Below are 17,971 nucleotides of genomic sequence, written 5' to 3' on the forward strand. Positions count from 1 at the left end.
TCATTTTCAGATTCCACCTATGAGTGCTATTTGTCTTTCTCTGACTTAGTTTCGTCATTTACAGGTCCATTGGCATGGCTGCAAATGACATGATGTCATTCTTTTAATGGCTGAGTAATAGCCCATTGCAGACCTGCGGCACACCTCCAGTCTATTCATCTGCGGATGGGAGTTCCAGCTGCTTCCATGCCTTGGCTGTAGTCAGTAGCGCTGCAGTGACGGTTGAGGGGCACGTGTCTTTTTGAAGAATGGTTTTGTCTACATCTAAGCCCTGGAGTGGGATTTCAGGATGTCGTGCTTGCTTTGTTCTTCCTTCTGAAAGCAGCTACGTGATGTTCTGCGTTGTGGCTGTTAGCAGTTTCCACCCCCAGCGGCAGCGTAGGAGGGGTTCCCTTTCCCCGACACCGACTCTAGCCTGGACAGTTTGTTGATCTGCTGAGGGCTGGTGCCCACTGACAGCTCGTTATAGTGGTTTGCGTTGCGGTTTGCATTTGTATATTATGGTTTGCATTTCTCTAAGAATGAGGGACGCTGGGGCGCTTTTCAGGTCCAGGTTTCTGTTTTGTCCTGTGTGAGCCAAAATTGCCTTTTGAAATTGGCCCTGAAAGTCAGCCCCGTTTGGAATTCTTTTCCTCTTACCTACTGCAAGCTATTTCTCGGGGGGGTGGGGGTAGGGGAGGTGGAGTGGGCGAGGATGGGTGGGGGAGGTGGGGTGAGTGGGGGAGGTGGGGTGGGTGGGGGGAGTGGGGAGAGGTGGGGATGGGTGGGCGGCATTTGGTCTCTGCGGGCCTCCTGAAGAAAATGTGCTCGTTAGGTCTGGTGTTAAAGTTGTTGCTCCAAAGAACAGCCACAAGGCGGCAGCACTTCCCTCAGCCGCACTCCTGAACTGGGCAAGCCGAGCCTCAGTAAAAGGCATGCTCCTGGGCCGTAAACTAGAGAGCAGGGGGCCAGAACACCCAGGGCCTTGAGCATCATTTCATTTTGCCCCTTACTGTTCCTTCTGCAGACATAAGCCACACGCTAAGTGCTGTGTGAGGCAGCTGACTTAGAGCAGCTCTGAGGAAGAGGCTGAAGTGGAAACCCCCCCGCCCGTGGATGTGTAGACTGTTGACACCAGTCTCCATGTTGCTGGAAACTGCATGGTCTGTTCTTCTTTGTGGCTGACTTGTGGTCCACCGCGTATTGTAGCACGTCTTTAGTAGCCGTTCATCTGTGGATGGGCATTTTGTTTGCTTCCATGTCTTTGCTATTGTAAACAGTGCTGCAGTGAAGGTTGGGGTGCATGTGTCTTTTTGAGGATGCTTTGCTTGGGTCTAGTCTTCAGCGTGGGGCTGCACGATTTTATGCTAGCTCTGTCTGTCATTTTCAAAAGAACCTGAATGACGTTCTCCGCAGTGGCTGCTGGCAGCGCCTGTTCCCAGCAGCAGCGGAGGAGGCTTTCCTTTCTTTCCACACCTATCCCAGCATTTATTGTCGGTAGATCTGGTTATGACTGGTATCTGGAAATAGATCGTTATAGTTTTGATTTCCATTTCTCTAAGAACCAGGGAGGCTGAAGTTACTTTCAGGTACTTTAAAAAATGTGAGCTAAATTTGCCTCTTAAAGTTGAGTTTTGAAAGTAGGCCCTGTTTGGATTTCTTTTTCTATTTCCTGAAGCTGGATTTTTCTTGCTGGTGGAGGTCATTTAAAAGCCACAGTTCAGTTCAGTCACTCAGTGATGTCCGACTCTTTATGAAACCCCATGGACTGCAGCACACCAGGCTTCCCTGTTGTTCACCAACTCCCGGAGCTTGCTCAAACTCATGTCCATCGAGTCGGTGATGCCATCCAACCATCCCATCTTGTCGTCCGCTTCTCCTCCTGCCTTCGGTCTTTCCCAGCATCAGGGTCTTTTCCAATGAGTCGATTCTTCGCATCGGGTGGCCAAAGTTAGAAGCCACAGGCCTCCTGTAAAACGAACCCGTAGGCTGCAGTTTTAAAGTTGTTGTTCCAGACAAAAGCCACAAGGCGACAGCACTTCCTCTTGCCTTGGTTAATGGGGGCACCAGGCCTGGGCAGTGGTCATGTTCCTGGGTTGTAAAGTAGAGAGACACCTAAGGCTTCGGGTGTCATTACTTCTTGCCCCATCTTTCCCTCACCCCTCAGACATATCCCTACCTCCTCCAAAGTGCTGCACTGAGGCAGCTGTCCCAAGTAGGTATGATGGGGGACCCTGAGGAAGGAGGCTGAAGTGGGAACCCCACCACCAGCAGAGGTGGAGGTAGGGTAACTGCTGAAAGCTCTTTTTGGCCACAGCGTCCACCAGTTTTGTGTGCAGGGGGGTTGACTTAGCAATAGGAGGACCTGCCTAGGGGGAAGCTCTGGTCCCATCCGGGGGGACCCAGGACCCAGGATCCAAGGTGGGGCTCGTTTGCTGGCCCACCCTCCCCAGCTCCTACTGATGGGCAGAAGCCCAGGCTCGGGGACCAGCCCTGCTCAGGCGCCTGGGTCTCCAACGCCAAGGGGAATAGCGTAGGCATGGTTCCGTTTTTGTCTTTTCCCGTAATTTGTATTGTGTACTGGAGTAGAGAGTGTTTACGGCCGTTTGTTTAGGTGTACTGCAGGCCGCTTCAGTTACACATACACACGTGTCTGCTCTTTACTGGGCAGTGTTCTCATATAGCTTATGACATGGTGTTGAGCAGAGTTCCTTGTTCTATCCAGTAGGTCCTTTTTCAGTATTCTGTTTAGCTACCTGTCCTGTCTAAAATGGTAAATGGTTTAATCCCAACATCCTGAACGATGCAGTCCCTTGCATGTGCGGTCCATCTTCAGTGTCCATTCATCTGTGGATGGAAATTTGTGTTTCTTCTACGCCATGGCAATTGTACATAGTGCCGCCGTGCACGCTGGGCTGCACGCGTCTTTCTGAAGGATGGTTTTGCCCAGTGTCGGCCTGGAGTGGGACTGAGGCTCTCAGGCTGGCTCTGTCTGTGGTTCTGAAAGGAGCTGCATGATGTTCTCACTGTGGCTCTCAGCGGTTTCCACCCCCAGCAGCAGGGTAGGAGGGTCCCCTTTCCTCCACACCGACTCCAGCACTCACTGTCTGTGGATTTGGTGAGGACTGTTACCAGATGACAGCTGGTGGCCGTTATCGTTTGCATTTCTCTGTCTTAGGGAGGCAGAGGTCTTTTCAGTTGCAGATTTTGTGTTTTTTCCTAAGTGTGAGCCAGGTTTGCCTTTTGAAATTGGCCCTGAAAGTCAGCCCCACTTGGAATTCTTTTTGTATTACCTACCTCAGAGTGATTCCTGGGGCTGCTGTCGGCATTTAGAGCATCGCAGGTCTCCTGAGGAAAGGTGCCTTTATGCAGCTGTTTAAAGTCGTGGTCCCAGTTAACAGCCACAAGGGGCAGCACGTGCCCACGCCGCTCACTGGGACAGCCTGAGCCTTAGCGAAAGGCCTGTTCCTGGGCTGTAAACTAGGGGACAAAGTGCCACAACAGACACCCACGGCCGCGAGCATCACTGATTCTCGCCCCTTATTCTTCCCCCCAGTCATATCCCAGACTGCCGGTGAGTGCTGTCCTGAGGCACCTGTCCCATGTAGCTCTCGGGAGTGACTTTAAGGAAGGAGGCCGAAGTGGGAACCCCACCACCAGCAGAGGATGACTGAGGTATGCTCCTCCAGCCCAGAGCCTCTACCACTTTTTGGGTGCAAAAGGCTGGGTGTAGCTATGGGAGGGCCTGCCTGGGTGCAAAGCCTGTGGTCCCATCCAGAGGGGACGAGGCACTCCAGAGCCAAGGGGGGGCTCCTTGGCTGGCACATCACCCCCAGCTCCCCAACCTGAAGTCCAGCCTTGGGAGCCAGCCCTGCTCAGACTCCAGCCCAGGCCACCGAACCCAAAGGGAAAAAGTAGCCATTTGTTTTCGGTCTTATCCTTTCACGTTATTTTTATTTTCTATTGGGGTAGAGCTGATTTATAATGTTTGTTTGAGGTGTACAGCAAACTGATTCAGGTCTACACATACATGTATCTGTTCTTTTTTAGGTTCTCTTCAGCCATGGAGCAAAGAGTCAGACATGACTGAGCAACTGAACTGACTGACTGATGCGGGTTCCTTTCAAAATGACAAAACAGCTAGCTTAAGATACTGCATTCCCACTCTGGGGCCCACATCTGGACAAAATCATCTTTCAAAAAGACACGTGCACTCCACCGTGGCCCTATTTACAATAGCCAAGGCACGGAAAGAACAAAAATGTCCATCCACAGGTTCAGTTCAATTCAGTTGCTCAGTCGTGTCCGACTCTTTGCGACCCCATGGACTGCAGCACACCAGGCCTCTCTGTCCACCACCAACTCCCAGAGTTCACCCAAACCCATGTCCATTGAGTGGTGATGCCATCCAGCCATCTCATCCTCTGTTGTCCCCTTCCCCTCCTGCCCTCAATCTTTCCCAGAATCAGGGTCTTTTCCAATGAGTCAGCTCTTCGCATCAGGTGGCCAAAGTATTGGAGTTTCAGCTTCAGGATCAGTCCTTCCAATGAATATTCAGGACTGATTTCCTTTAGGATTGATTGGTTTGATTTCTTTGCAGTCCAAGGGACTCTGAAGAGTCTTCTCCAACACCACAGTTTAAAAGCAACAATTTTTTGGCACTCAGCTTTCTTTATAGTCCAACTCTCACACCCATACATGACTACTGGAAAAACTATAGTTTGACTAGACAGACCTTTGTTGGGAAAGTAATGTCTCTGCTTTTTAATATGCTACCTAGGTTGGTCATAACTTTTCTTCCAAGGGGCAAGCGTCTTTTAATTTCATGGCTGCAATCACCATCTGCAATGATTTTGGAGCCCAAGAAAATAAAGTCTATCACTGTTTCCACTGTTTCCCCATCTATTTGCCATGAAGTGATGGGACCAGATGCCATGATCTTCGTTTTCTGAATGTTGAGCTTTAAGCCAACTTTTTCCCTCTTCTCTTTCACTTTCATCAAGAGGCTCTTTAGTTCTTCTTCACTTTCTGCCATAAGGGTGGTGTCATCTGCATACCTGAGGTGATTGATCTTTCTCCCGGCAGTCTTGATTCCAGCTTGTGCTTCTTTCAGCCCAGCGTTTCTCATGATGTACTCTGCATAGAAGTTAAATAAGCAGGGTGACAATATACAGCCTTGAGTACTCCTTTCCCTATTTGGAACTAGTCTGTTGTTCCATGTCCAGTTCTAACTGTTGCTTCCTGACCTGTATACAGAATTCTCAAGAGGCAGGTCAGGTGGTCTGGTATTCCCAGCTCTTTCAGAATTATCCAGAGTTTGTTGTGGTCCACACAATCAAAGGCTTTGGCATAGTCAGTAAAACAGAAGTAGATATTTTTCTGGAACTCTCTTGCTTTTTCAATGATCCAGCAGATGTTGGCAATTTGATCTCTGGTTCCTCTGCCTTTTCTAAATCCAGCTTGAACATCTGGAAGTTCACAGTTCACATACTGTTGAAGCCTGGCTTGGAAAATTTTGAGCATTACTTTACTAGCATGTGAGATGAGTGCAATTGTGCAGTAGTTTGAGCATTCTTTGGCATTGCCTTTCTTTGTGATTGGATTGAAAACTGACCTTTTCCTGTCCTGTAGCGACTGCTGAGTTTTCCAAATTTGCTGGCATATTGAGTGCAGCACTTTCACAGCATCATCTTTTAGGATTTGAAATAGCTCCACTGGAATTCCATCACCTCCACTAGGGGTGCTCTCCATAGTGGCTGTTAGCAATAAAACATAAGCACCAGTTTTAAAGTTGTTGTTCTAGTTAACGGCCATAAGGTGGCAGCACTTCCTCATGTCCCAGTCAGTGAACTGGGGCTACCTGAGCCTTCGCGACGGTCATGTTCCCTGGTTGAAGAGTATAACGTGCCAGAAGAGATGCCCATTGTGTCGTGTCATTCCTTCTTGTCCCTTACTCTTCAGTCCTCAGACAGATCCCACTCACTTCCAGAGAGCTGTGCAGAGGCATCTGTCCCTGTTAGGTGTCAGGAGTGATTCTAAGGAAGGAGGCCGGAAGTGGGAGCCCCACCACCAGCAGAGGTGAAAATAGGGTGATTAATGGAAGCTCTTCCAGTCTAGAGTATCCACCATTTACTGGGTGCAGTAGACGTGCTGCCGTCCCTGGAGGGTCTGACCAGGTGTGAAGCCTGTGGTCCTATCGGGAGGGGACCGGGCACCTCAGGTCCTAGGGGGCCCGTTTGCTGGCACATCGTCTCCAGCTCCCCCACCCGATTAAAGTCCCACTTTGGGAAGCAAGCCTGCTCAGGACCCAAGGATGGGACCACAGCACAAGGATAAATTAGGCATTTGTGTTATCTTTCATGTAATTTTTATTTTCTAATAGAGTTGTTTTACCATGTTGTATTTATTTGAGGTGCTCAGCAAGTTAATTCTATTATACATATACATGTATCTGGTGTTTTTTCTTTTTCCTTTGGATTCTGATCCCATTTAGCTTATGACAGAGAGTTGAATAGAGTTCCTTGTTCTATCCCATACATCCTCATTCATATGCTTGCTTTCTGTCTGTCAAATCTGAAAGTGTGTATGGTTCAGTTTAGCGTCCTAAATTGTCTCTGCCCACCCCACGCTTTCTCTTTCCCTTGGGTAACTCTGAGTTTGTTGTCTGAATCTGCAAGTCTGTGTCTGTCTGGTAAATTACTTCACGTGTATCCATTCTTAGACTCCGCCTCTAAGTGGTCTCATAGGCTTCTTTGTGTTTCTCTGTCCTACTTAGTGTGATCACCTTCAGGTCCATGAGAGTGGCTGTGAGTCGCATGGTTTCCTTCTCTCTTGATGACTGATAGTCCATGGAATATACAGGGCGCATCTTATGAGTCTGCTCCTCTGGGGAAGGTCACTGTGCTTGTCCAGGCCTTGGCTGTCTAAGTAGTGTGGTGTTGAATGTTCCTCTGCATGTGCTTTTTTGGAAGGACGGCTTACTCAGAGATAGGACCTGGAGCGAGATTGCAGGATCTTAGGCTAGCTCTGTTTTTTGTTTTGTGAGGGACCTGCATACCGTTCTCATAGTGACTTTTTAGAGATTTCCATTCCCAGCAGCAGCGTGGGGGCCCCCTTTTCTCCATGGGGGTCTCCATGTATTGTCGTAGGTTCGCTGCTGACTGTGCCGGCGGCGCTGGTTGTAGCTCGGGTCGCAGTTCTCCAGTGTTCCAACTGCGCACTGCTGCGCGGCCCTTCTACGTGCCTGTCCCTTAGTGGCTTTCCTAGGCCGTGTGTGAGCAAGTGGGGGCTGTCCCGATAAGCCTGAAGTAAATCTGTCCAGGTACATCGTTGCATTTGTCCCCAGTGGGGGTTAGTCCACTTAAAGGCAAACAGAGATGAGGGATGAGCTGGGATTCAAGAGAAGGCACCCTTGAGGTCGAGCACAGTGACCCACTTGGCCTCTCCAGGAATCTGGACTAACACGCTGTAAGGACTGGCCACAGCGGGTGTATCGGGTCCCTGCCTCGTCTACTGCTCTGAGGTTCTGTGTCATTCGGCATTCCCCATTTGGCCAAACGACAGGCAGAACAGGGGATTACAAGGAGACTGACAGGGTACCAGGAGGCCATGTTTTTAAGACTTTATCTATGAGAGGTTGTAAATCTTGTTTTGCTTCCAACTTTATGCAGTCCTGTCTCTTGTTAGGATAAGCGACTTCTGGCTTAAGGCTAGTTTTTACAGGTTGGACGCTTATAGCGTCCCCAGGGATTCCTTTGTCCCAGACTTCAGGTTCACTGCATGTAGAATATGGCTGGGAACAGGTTCTTGTTCTTCCAGCTGATTTGTCAGGAAAGTGGCTGCTCGGGGCCTAACTGTGCTGTGGCTCTGAGGGAGCCAGGAAGGTGTCCCCTCAGTAGTGGGGCAGGACACCCCAACAGAACCAGAAAGGTCAAACGCTGTTCAAACTGAGTGGCTGAGCGAAAGTCACTCAATCGTGTCTGACTCTTTGCGACCCCATGGACTCTACAGTCCATGGGATTCTCCAGGCCAGAATACTGGAGTGAGTAGCCTTTCCCTTCTCCAGCGGATCATCCCAAGCCAGGATCGAACCCAGGTCTCCTGCAGTGCAGGTAAAAAATCCACCTGCAATGCGGGAGACCTGGGTTCGATCCCTGGGTTGGGAAGATGGAGAAGGAAATGGCAACCCACTCCACTCCAATACTCTTGCCTGGAAAATTCCATGGATGGAGGAGACTCATTCAAACTGAGAGGCCTAGTAAGGAGATTGAGAGGCCGAGTAAAGAGACAGGTGTGAGGCTTTCCAGGGACCCCGCTCACAGTACAGCTTTTGGAGGAAAGCGGCCCAGTGTGAGAGGGCAGGGCAGAGGAGGTGACTCCTGTATCAACTGGAGAGTTGATTTTCTTACCTGTCACGTCATAGGCCACCCAGGGCTCCCTGCTGGAGACAGACACCTGGCTGTAGGGGAGCTGCCGGAAGCCCTGGGCCCCGTCAGGTATCGGCGTGGGCATCTCGGGAGCAAGACCCCCGCGCCCCTTCACGATGGGGACAGCACCGCTTGGAACAACCTGTCCGTCTGCAGGCCGACAGGTTGAGGGCTCCTTCAGGCACTTCAGGGCCCGTGGGCCGGGGACTTGCCTTTGAATCATTTCCCCAGCTGGTCTTGCCTCCTGGCAGAGGGTGAAACTTCCTTGCCCCTTGGGTTGTCCTGAGGTCACAAGGCATGGCTGACAGGTATGACCATCAGTTTCGCTTGAGCCCTGGCCTGTGTGTTTTCACGCTGGGTTCTCTCTTCCTCCTCAGCTTGTTCTTGATTATTAATACCCCAACCGACATCTCTAGGAGTTGGGGCATCGGGGTTTGTGGGCCTCATTGTGACTTCTGGAGACTGTGCATAAAATGATGAGCAGACTGGCTGAGGTGTCGTCCCAGCTGTGTTGACTCTCAGGAGTAGACGGATCAGTATTTGTGACTATTCTAAAAGCCTGCACAAGGCGTCCCTGAAAGAGGACTGATTTTTTTTTTTTAATCTTGGATCACTACTTTAACCTTTTCATAGTTAACTGGCTTCTGATACGCTTTCCCGATCCTTCTATACACACTGAGTCATGAGCTTCCCAGCTTCTGTTCCCTCCCGAGAGTTACAGTTCCGCTGGGGCTCCTGATCTGGGACTCCGACTCCACCCATAACAAAATGCCTGGGTTGGTCCCTGGCAAGCTGGTCAGCATATGCCCCCGGACTGCTGCCCTGGTTCTCTGGTTTTCCTCAGGAGTACAGCAAGTGGAGCAGACTATCAGGACATCCTTCCAAGTTCAGTCACAGGCCAGAGTTAGAGCCGGAAACCCTTCAGCAAACTTACTAGAGTCCTCAGGGAATCAGCCCAGTCTTTGCATTGGGCTAAATCGGTGCAAGAGAAGGGCCCATGTATTCTGATTGCTTCTTTGCTATTTACCACTTCCCTAAGAGAACATGGGCTTCCTGGTGGCTCAGATGGTAAACAGGCCACCTGCAATGCAGGAGACCTGGGTTTGATCCCAGGGTGGGGAAGACCCCCTGGAGGAGGGCATTGCAACCCTCTCTAGCATTCTTGCCTGGGAAATCCCATGGACAGAGGAGCTTGGTGGGCTGCCGTCCATGGGGTCGCAAGGAGTCGGACACAACTAAGCAACCAACACTTTCACTTTTTCTTTAAGAGAGCATATTGCCCTGATCCTGGGTGATACAAAGTTCCACTACAAGTTACCCAGAGGACTGGTCTCTCCCCTCTGGGGTTACAGAGGGCATAAAGGGACACAGGGAGCTAGAGTTTGGGACCCATCAGAGGGATCTGGGGAAGTAACTGGCTCTGGAGAAGCAGGGGAGACTTGGTTTCCCCCACCCCTGAGAGCTGGGGAAGTTTCAGTCCAGTTCAGTTCAGTTCAGTCACTCAGTTGTGTCCGACTCTTTGGGACCCCATGAACTGCAGCACGCCAGGCCTCCCTGTCCATCACCAAATCCCAGAGTTACCCAAACTCATGTCCATCGAGTCAGTGATGCCCTCCAGCCATCTCATCCTCTGTCATCCCCTTCTCCTCCTGCCCCCAATCCCTCCCAGCATCAGAGTCTTTTCCAATGAGTCAACTCTTTGCATGAGGTGGCCAAAGTATTGGAGTTTCAGCTTTAGCATCATTCCTTCCAAAGAACACCCAGAACTGATCTCCTTTAGGATGGACTGGTTGGATCTCCTTGCAGTCCAAGGGACTCTGAAGAGTCTTCTCCAACACCACAGTTCAAAAGCATCAATTCTTTGGCATTCAGCTTTCTTCACAGTCCAACTCTCACATCCATACATGACCACTGGAAAAATCATAGCCTTGACTAGATGGACCTTTGTTGGCAAAGTAATGTCTCTGCTTTTTAATATGCTACCTAGGTTGGTCATAACTTTCCTTCCAAGGAGTAAGGGTCTTTTAATTTCATGGCTGCAATCACCATCTGCAATGATTTTGGAGCCCAAGAAAAGAAAGTCTATCACTGTTTCCACTGTTTCCCCATCTATTTGCCATGAAGTGATGGGACCAGATGCCATGATCTTCGTTTTCTGAATGTTGAGCTTTAAGCCAACTTTTTCCCTCTCCTCTTTCACTTTCATGAAGAGGCTTTTTAGCTCCTCTTCACTTTCTGCCATAAGGGTGGTGTCATCTGCATATCTGAGGTTTTTGATCTTTCTCCTGGCAATCTTGATTCCAGCTTGTGCTTCTTCCAGCCCAGCGTTTCTCATGATGTACTCTGCATAGAAGTTAAATAAGCAGGGTGACAATATACAGCCTTGACGTACTCCTTTTCCTATTTGGAACCAGTCTGTTGTTTCATGTCCAGTTCTGTTGCTTCTTGACCTGCATACAGATTTCTCAAGAGGCAGGTCAGGTGGTCTGGTATTCCCAGCTCTTGAAGAATTTTCCACAGTTTATTGTGATCCACACAGTTAAAGGCTTTGGCATAGTCAATAAAGCAGAAATAGATGTTTTCTGGAACTCTCTTGCTTTTTCCATGATCCAACGGATGTTGGCAATTTGATCTCTGGTTCCTCTGCCTTTTCTAAAACCAGCTTGAACATCTGGAAGTTCACCGTTCACGTATTGCTGAAGCCTGGCTTGGAGAATTTTGAGCATTACTTTACTAGCGTGTGAGATGAGTGCAGTTGTGCGGTAGTTTGAGCATTCTTTGGCACTGCCTTTCTTTGGGATTGGAATGAAAACTGACCTTTTCCAGTCCTGTGGCCACTGCTGAGTTTTCCAAATTTGCTGGCATATCGAGTGCAGCACTTTCACAGCATCACCTTCCAGGATTTGAAATAGCTCAACTGGAATTGAGAAGGTTAGAAAGAGATAATTCCCTAGGCTTTTGATTATAGCAACCTCAAAGAGCAGCATTTTGGTAAAGAACCATGAATGCCTGAACATGGGAACCTCAGTCCATTCTCCCATCTTGGGACAGTAAAATGAAACTGTAAGATGGTATTGTAATTGAGTGAAAGTGAAAATGTTAGTCGCTCAGTTGTGTCCAACTTTTTGCAACCCCATGGACTGTAGCCCGCCAGGCTCCTCTGTCCATGGAATTCTCCAGGCAAAAATACTGGAGTGGGTTGCATTGCCATTCCCTTCTCCAGGGGATCTTCCCAACCCCGGAATTGAACCCAGGTCTCCTGCATTTTAGACAGATTCTTTACCATCTGAGCTATGAGGGAAACCCTTGAAGTCCTCTGAGACAAATACTGTATGGCATTACTTACATGTGGACATGCTCAGTCATGTCCAGCTCTTTGCGACCCCAAAGATGGTGGCCCACCAGGCTCCTCTGTCGATGGGATTTTCCAGACAAGAATACTGGGGTGGGTTGCCATTTCCTTCTCCAGGGGATCTTATCGACCAGGGATCAAACCCGCATCTCTTGCATTTCCTGCACCGGCAGGTGAATTCTTTACCGCTAGTGCCACCTGGGGGGCCCATATAATTATAACTGAGACACCCATTTTCTCTCCATCCCCCCAGCTTATATGAAGTCCAGGCAGTGCTACAGTGGAGTTTGCGTTTCCCTTTTCTTATATGAAATGGCCTGGCTATTAAATGAATTCCTTAGATTTAAGTTACCAAAATTTGGAGGGACTAGTTTAGATGGAAATCTTCAAAAAATAATTAATTATTCCTACAGAGTTTACCAAAAAGTTCTTTTTGTGTGTGTGTGTGTAGCAGAGTTTTATTAAAGTAAGAGACAGGACTGAGAAAACTTCTGACACAGACACCAGAAAGGGGACAGAGAGTGCCTCCTAGCTAGTCTTCTCAAGGCCTTCTATACTTTCTCAGACTCACTCCCAAAACATACATATTAAACTTACAAGAATATCTTAAATTAAAAGATTAGGATGAACAATAGAAAGATCTTACTAGACCCACTCCCATAATACACATTTTAAGATGACAGGATTAATCAGAAGGTTCTTGTTAAGGAGAAACATATCCTCAAGCAAGATACACTGTTACATTGACTAAGACAAAGCAGTGTAGAAAAGAACATTTGTCCTTTTCTCCTTGAGAGCTCCAGACCCTTTTGTCTTTCTCAGGAACCCCGGACTTCTTATCAACCTACCTAGGAACCGACTCTCTCATTACCCCCTTTTCTTTTAGGAGAATTATGTTGCCAAGGGAAAGGGGCGCTGTTTTCGTTCCATAACTACTTTCTGCTGTTGAGGGGCATCATCCCTAATTGTTGAGGTAACATATTCTCCCAACCCTTATATTGAGGATCTCTGACCCAGGGGTCCCAAGTAATAGTTGGAGGAGTCTGTGGCACTCAGAGGGGCCTGGACAACCATTTGTAACTTAAAAGCTTTCAAACAGAAACAAACCCGATTTTACAGTTACAGATGTAAGGCAAAATAGTCATTAAGCCAAGTTAAAACCTAATCAAAATTAAAAGTTACATTATGTCCATAGTTATATCAGTCCATCTTAGCATTGCCAGATGTCATCACAGAGGTGAGGAAAGCCCTTTCCTTGAAGCAGAGAAACCCACCATGGGAAGTCTTCAACTGATGAGTGCTCTGCAGACCCAGCGATTATGTTGATTGTTTAATGCGGCGTAGGAAGGAGCCCAGGACAGGAAGGCGTTGTCTTGAGGATTAAACAGCAGACTCGGGACTTTTGGAGTCAGCAGAAGCAAGCCCACATAGATTCTCAGGCCCACCTGGCTCAAACAGCGGCTTGTTTGACTCAAAGGCTGGGTCAGGAGTTAACCTCTCAATAATGTCTGTTGAAAAGCTGAAAGCTTGTCCTGAGGATCCCGGACGAGCCCCCAAGATGATAGTTTACAATGAACGATGTCAGATTCGTGACCTCAGAAGAAGATTTAGCTTCAGGACCAGGGACCAGGTTTGATCATTCAAGAGCTTTTGTATAGCAGAGTTTTATTAAAGTAAGAAAAGGGACAGAGAAAAGTTCTGACACAGACATCAGAAGGGGGACAGAGAATGGCCCCAGAGTTTACCAAAAAGTTCTTATCTCAGTTAAATTTACTTAAAAGTTTAGTCAAGTCAGTTTATTTTCCCTGTTGACAAATTTCATAACAGAAACAATATGCACTCCCTTCCACAACCCTAGGCATAATAACAGTATCATACCTGATGTTCTAAAGCCAGGTCTGTATTAATTAAACCCACAAGCTTAAGCTAGCTTTAATACCAGATGTTAATATTGAATAGTTCCCAGATGACATGAGCCTGAAATATAAAGTGTATTGTTTTTTCTTTTTTTTTTTTCTGAAAATGCATTTACCGCTGAGCCACCTGGGAAGCCTAAAACAAAGATACGAATGACAAAAACTTACAGACACAGAGAAGAAGTCTTTAGGACGAAGGGAACGGGAGTGTAGGGTGGAGGACCCAGGGAGACGTTAAGGAAGGAGGGACAGAAAAGACTGAGAAAGAGACAGACAGCAGGAAGACAGAGGTCAGAGGTCAGGGACGATCGGACCCAGCCACAACACCAGAGGGGGTTTGCACACCTTTCAGAAGCTCCCATCGGGGAGAGCCCTCCGGCCTGGGGTCTGCACCGTGTGGGTGAGCCCCCGCGCCCCCTCGCCTGTCAGGGGGGCCTGCCGCCAGGGCAGGGCTCGCAAGCTCAGAGAGTGATGCTGTGGCTGCCCAACGTCCACTCTCCAGAGGAGAGGATGGAGGAGAGGGGGAGGGACAGAGGGGAGGGCAGAGTGTCTCCTGAATGAGTCCTGCGGGCCCAGGGGCCAGGAAGGCAGCCTTACCAAACGTGATGAGGAAACAAGGCGTTCAGGCGCCACTTGTCACCCACGGGGCCCCTGCCCTTGGGGCTCCGGAGGTGCCCAGGTCCCCTCCCTAGAAGGGGCCAAGTGCCCCACGATGGGCGTCACTAAGTCTGACACCAACCAGGGCTCTCGGCCTGCCCCAGTCACTAGAAACGGACCAAAGGCCGGACAGGAAACTTGGGCGGGGCTTTACTGGGGCCCCTGCTGCAGCAGGGGGCGCTGAGACCACGTGACCGCCCCCCCCCGCCCCCACCCCCCACCCCCGCCCCGGCTTGCTCTGCCAGGGGGCCGCTGGTTCCCCGTGTGGGCTGAGGGCAGTGGCCGGCCCAGGGGTGGAGCCAGGGGCCGGCGTAGAGGGTCGCCAGCCTTCTCAGGGGCTTGCTCCTGACACCCTATTTTTGATCTCAGCTCTCCAGAGTGTCAGACTTTGGGAGTCTTTTTTGGTATCATTTTGTCCAGAATTTGCCCAGGGCCCCCCGCATGCAGTTATTTATAGCCCCTTATGGTTTCTTTGTATTTTGTTCCTCGAGGAGACCTTTGTCCAGGTGCCAGCCTGTCTCACTATTATTACGTCCACTAACCGGTCTGGTGGTAGCTGCTGTTGCTGTTGTTGTCATTTGACCTCTATTAGCCTTTGACCTCCCGAGGCCACAAGGGAGCCATGCTGACATCCTCACCAGCTTGACCGCCTTGAGGTCACGTTTTCCCATCCATTTCTCTGGGTGGTCCGCTCCACTGATGACAAGTTTTGTCTCCGCAGGGCACCCCTCAGCGGCCTCTTCCTTCCCCAGGCCTGGCCATCGTACCTGCTCTTCAGGCTGCCTGTCCCCAGAAGCCAGGCCCGCCCCGAGGCTGGTCCTCAGCACAGGGGAAGCTGGGCTTGTCGTGAGCCACTGCCCCCCAGGCCTCCTGCTGTCTGACGCCAGGACGCCCCCGAATTGCAGGGACCGCCCCGCGCAGCCCTGCTCTCTCTCCACTGGCCCACGTGCGGCCCTCCCTTTTCCTTCTCTCAGGAGCGGCCTCAGCAACCCATGCAACACAGGAGACCTCCCCGCGCTGAGCCCCAAGCGCAGAGGAGAGGTGCTGGTGTGAGCCCCAGATAACCTGCACTCACTGCTCAAAGTGGTTTCCGGGGTGTGGAATCCCAAGTTTTGAGGTGGGCACAGGTAATCCGCAGGGGTTTTGTTAGGCTGGAGGCAGGAGGAATGGGGCAAATGCCGGAAGACACTAGAACAGATCCATGGAAGTAGAAGGAAGTGACCCTGGATCCTGGCAAGGTGATGTCTTGATGTCTACCTGCCAGCCACCAGGGACAGAGAGAAGCTCGGTTCCTCTCTGAAGTTCTGAAAGCAATCCAGGCAGGAGCTGTAAATGGGCAGAACTCCATCCAAGGCTTCTAAGTGGGGGGTTCAGCCTCTGGGCAGCTCTGCCCAAATTCTCCTTCCTGTTAGCATGAAGCTCATTTATTTTTTAAAAAGCAGGTGATGCTACTCCTTGTTTAAAGCCCCATTGTGGTTTCTCATATTTTCTCATAGGGACAGGCCCAGCTGGTACCAGCAGTTCGGCCTCATGGAGCCTGTCCTCTGCTCCGAGTGTCTGCTCTCGGATATTCCGCCAACATGTAAAGACTCCAAGGGCAGGAGCGCCGTCACGGCGTCCTTTTGTTCCCCAGCATCTCCCCGCAGCGCCCACTCCCTTGGTGCTTGCGATGTCTTTTTGGCGTGAATGACTGTCCCACATCCACTGCCACGATTCGCGTCAGAGCCACGACGTCTCCTGGGTTTACGCTCCCGTAAGTTCCCCAGTGCCCATCTCTGGGTTCTTTCACGAGTCTCTAACCTGTGGAGGTGTGCTGTGGCTTGCTCACTGCATTTTAACATCCTGACTGTCCTAAAACCGAGAGAGGTGGGCTCTCCTTTAGTCAAACGTGTCACACATGGCCCGATTCAGCAAGCGTCCGGGCCAGAGGGCGGCCTCTCTTTGGGGCAGGAGGAGGGCGGACCTGCGGAGAAGACGGTCACCAGCACCCAGCTGAGCTGGGGAACCCAGCAGGACCTGACTCAGGTACGGGGTCGAGCCCGACATGGCCCAGGAGGGCACAGCGTCCTGACTGCCCACAGCAGCTGCCCTGCTGGGAATGGGGCAGTGTGTCGCTCACTCAGCTGAAGAGATGAGGACGGACTGTACCCGAGAGGTTAGAACGTGAGAGGAGACAGCAGGACTGCTGGGATAAGCCTCCAGTGACGCCGCACCGAGCCGAGCCTCCTGGGGAGGACCCGTGTCTCACATGTCCGTGCTGAGCTCTGTTCCCTGTGTCTGACCAGTCCTGAGACCAACAGGAGAGCGACGCCAATTCCACTCAGCAAGGCCAGCTTTATACCACGAAGATCCCAACTTTGGATTTATATAGCATAAAACAATGTGGAAAAGTTGATACTTAACTCCCCTAGCACTCTAGTTATGAAAAAGTTATCTATGGAAATGGAAAACAAATGTCTAATTAAAATCAGTGGAGTAAAGACAGGTCACAGGGCCAGGTACGTGGGCGTGGGGTTTGGAGTCCAGATAGGGAGTTTATTGTGCAAACTGTCTGTCCCTCTTGGGCCGCAGCTTACCAGTGAAAAGACAGCCCCAGCTCCCAGCCTGCTCTGAGGCTGATGAACACAGCCCCGTGTCCAGGCTGAAAGAACTCATCTTTAGGAGGAGGTTCCTCTAAAACCAGTCCTCTGTATGAGGATCGAAAAAGGAAACACTTGAAAAAGACCTGATGAGCTCTGATCTGGATTTCTGGGGCTTTGGGAGCAAACAGCTCGAGAAAGGACAGTCACCCTTATGGTCATCTGTGCAGCTGCAGAGGCGGTTATGTTGGATTTTCTCAAAGCACTGTAATTTGCTAATTTAAAGTAATAATAACCTTGACATTTCTTGCCTTTTTTCCAATGGTTTTTCTGCCTTTATTAGCCTTTTTTTTTTTTGAGCTTCCATCATGTGAACAGTGGCTGTCAAATATGCGCTTTGTTGAGAACACAGGCTAAGCAGCACAGCACGGCCGCGAAGGCTGGGCACACACGACAGCCAGCTGCTGCCCCGGGCCGGAGAGCAAGCGCCTGGCTGTGCTGGGCACCTCACACTAGCTGACATGTCCACTTTCAGGGTTATGGTGGCATTCCAGTCCAAACAAATGTCAGCGACTAAGGAATGCATGAAAAATCTCCATTTTTGAAAAGAATGTTAAGTAGATTTTTTACTTCAGAGAATTCTATTCTCCAGGCCCATAAAATCCTACACAAATTAACACAGCTTTTAATTTTACAAACTTTGCTGTGCACACACTCATACACACACTCTCCCCCACCCCATGTGTCCTGGTGTACACACACACACACACACAGTTGCTCTCTCTCACCCACCCCATCTATCCTGGTATACACACACACACACACCCCACTCCATCTGTCCTGGTGTATACACACTCACATACACACATTCCCCCACCTCATCTGTTCTGGTGTACACACACTCTCCCCTACCCCATCTGTCCTGGTGTACACACACACACACACTCCCCAACCCCATCTGTCCTGGTGTACACACACACACACACACTCCCCCACCCCATCTGTCCTGGTGTACAACACTCACACACATTCTCCCACCCCATCTGTTCTGGTGTACACACA

This window comes from Oryx dammah, unplaced genomic scaffold, assembly GCF_014754425.2.
Source record: "Oryx dammah isolate SB20612 unplaced genomic scaffold, SCBI_Odam_1.1 HiC_scaffold_13, whole genome shotgun sequence".
Lineage (NCBI taxonomy): Eukaryota > Metazoa > Chordata > Mammalia > Artiodactyla > Bovidae > Oryx > Oryx dammah.